This window comes from Bactrocera latifrons, unplaced genomic scaffold (assembly GCF_001853355.1).
Source record: "Bactrocera latifrons isolate USDA-ARS-PBARC rearing strain unplaced genomic scaffold, ASM185335v1 scaffold_52, whole genome shotgun sequence".
In the NCBI taxonomy this organism is placed as follows: Eukaryota; Metazoa; Arthropoda; class Insecta; order Diptera; family Tephritidae; genus Bactrocera; species Bactrocera latifrons.
Window position 1 is genome coordinate 952,754 of NW_017537179.1, and position 3,116 is coordinate 955,869.

Genomic DNA, 3,116 nt, shown 5'->3' on the forward strand with positions numbered 1-3,116 from the left:
GAGGCGCCCATTTATAACTTCCAAACAGATAAAAGATGAACCAGAATTGTCAATAGCGACTTGTGCAATAAGAAAACGGTTGATCGCCGTTAATCTGAAATCGCGAAGTCCTAGAAAAGTATCTTTACTGAAAAGTGTACACTTGAAACGGAGACTCGAATTTGCAAAACGGTTTATTAATGAACCTAAAACAATTTGGCGTAATATTTTGTGGACCGATGAGACAAAGGTTGTGTGTTTCTGGTAAAGAAAAACAGTACGTCAGACGTCCTCCTAAACAGCAATAGAATTCAAAATACACAACGGAAATTATAAAACATGGAGGTCTCAAGTTGATGTTGTGGGGTTGTTTTTCGTGGAATGGTGTTGGGCCTCTAATAAAGATCTCCGGCATTATGGACGCAGTTTTCTATGTTAATAATATTTTGGATCACGTGGTTTTACCTTATGTAGAAGAGGATTTGCCACTGAGTTGGCTCTATCAGCCAGATAATGACTCAAAGCATACCTCAAAAAGGGCTAAGGAATGGTTTCGTAGCAAAAATGTGAAATTAATGGATTGGCCGGCGCAGTCGCCGGACCTTAACCCAATCGAACCCTTATGGATGAATGTAAAAAAGGGAATAAAGGATGCTAAGCCACAAAATTTGGAAGAATTATGGAGAGCAGCAAAGAATACTTGGGAAAATATACCCCTCTCTAGATGCCGCACCCTTGTAGACTCCATGCAGTCCAGATGTGCCGAAATAATAAAAAATCGTGGGGAAGCAACTTCATATTAAATGTAAGGCCATTTGTATGCATTTCAAAACAACAAACTTGTGTTCTTATAATTTTTCATGCTCTGTTCATATTTTTTCGAACAGGCTGTTTAAGACCCAATGCMAMAAAATTTGCAGTACAAAAAAGTTAGTGCGTATTTGATGACCAGATTTTCAATTTTTTTAATACTCACAATATGTATAAATTTTTTAAGAAAAAAGGTTCAATAAAATATTACTGAGAAAATTTTATTCAATGATTTCGATATTCACTTTGGTTGTTCTTATTATTTCGAACACGTCCGTATGTATGGCTTTAGAATTTTAATCTACAAAACGGTAATTCGTGCTGTTAATGATGAATAAATATGAAGTATGGTCAATAAAATTTTGTACCTCATTTTAATGTAGTTGGAATGAATGTTTCTTGGAGTCATTTCCGCTTCAGGCAAATGACTGCATAGTTTCTACGAAAACATCTCATTTGAAACTCTTTGGATAGGAGTTAACTTTATTCACTAATTGGAAGCATGAAGGCTTCCTCGATAGACGAGTTGGTAAATTTGGTCTCTGTGGTTATAGTAATAAATCGAATAAAAATTTCTACCGGTTTCGGTTACCTAGACAGACTTTAAGCAGACTGCTGTACACAACAGTCGGTTCTACGCACCGGAATTGACCCGGATTTTATCCGGTCAAGGGCTGTTAATTCGGATATCTAACCCCGTTTAGATCGGTAAACCTTAGTTTAAGTTTGTTTCTGCTGCGTTTGCGCTAAAAGGATCTATCCAAACTCTACCTCGGTCAGGTGTAATACATGCAATGAATAGTTTTATCCTTTGACTTGCTCAGGCTTTAAGACACAGGGAGTGGAACACAAGTTACGTGGCTCTATATTGCCAACACACTAATGTGACTTTAGTCTCCACGGCTGTGCAACCTGCACTTAGTTCGCACACTGCGCCCCCTCTACCCGAGTGGCCAACAGAGGATCTCCACGGTCCATGGGAGCTCAAACAGCCAATGACTACTCCCATTCTGATCTGCAACAAGCTGTAACAAGCACCACCTACACGCCACTCCTTCACTCCCAGAATCACCCACGGACACCCGCATTTTACAATTTAATTGCAACGGACGCCAGAGCAAAGTCGTAGAGATAGTTGCACTTATGAATCGAAAACGCGTATCGATAGCTGCGGTCCAAGAAACCAAACTAAGCAGCCGCTCGTACGTAAAGATCACGGCCGAGATAATGGTGGAGACCTAGCCTTCATATTACACAATCGATGGGCACATCGACCGCAGGAATACTACTTGCACTTGCATGTCAAGGTATGGCTATCCGGTCAGGCGATATCGAGCTCGAAATATTTAATATATACATCTCTCCAGTTACATGTTGCTTTAAAGGAACCACCCCAATATAGGGGCGCTACTAGCGCTCGCGGTGAAAACCGTTTGGTACTAGCCGACTTTAACGCGCACTTCTTTGCATACCCCATCAGCCCCACTCATCTGACACCCATCCGGGTCCGGCCCGCTAAAACATAAGGCAGGGTAACATTAAAACGATAAAATTCGGAAAATTTTTGGTAAAAACGAATTTGGTTTGGTCATGCTTTTTACAAGCGATCATATAATTAAATAATGTTGGCACTGCTACCTTAGTAGGGCGGATGTTGTGGCGCATAAAAAATATTTTGGGTATTTGATGTTAAGTTTTAAGTCGAAATCTACTGAGCCGATAGAGTCATTAGAGGTCGAAAGTAAATCTGTTTCTATACTCATTACATGTTTCGAAAAAGATCGGCTCTACGCATGCTTACTCTGGAGTGGGTGAAGTTCTCTGGCGGCGGTACTTATGTTATTCTGCATTAAGTAATCTAGAAAGTTTTATTCTTTTCGTACAGAACTAAGAAACAAAAGAAAAATTTGCTAAGAATTTAATTGTATTTCAGTTGTTGGACGTGTTTTGTTATATGTTATCAGTTTAATTACTATTCAAATGTCGGTATAGCCAGAGATTTTCGTTTAAAAGTCTAGTTTATAATAATGACTGGAAAACTACTTATATTATATTTATGTTAATTCTCCTGACATCACCAAGCCATAACATCCAAATAACATATTTTACTATCGGTAATGTTAAGTTCGTCGACATTATGAAGATCTAGTCTGTACTCTTCTAGTTTTGCCTGTTTCTAAGATATCAGTAGTTGTACAACTCTTGGTAACTATGTTTGTATTGTAATATAATACTAATTTAATATGGTGCAAAATCTACTTCCCATTAAAACCCCTCTACAAGCGTTGTTTCTTTACAAGTTCATACAAATGTTTGGCCCAAAAATA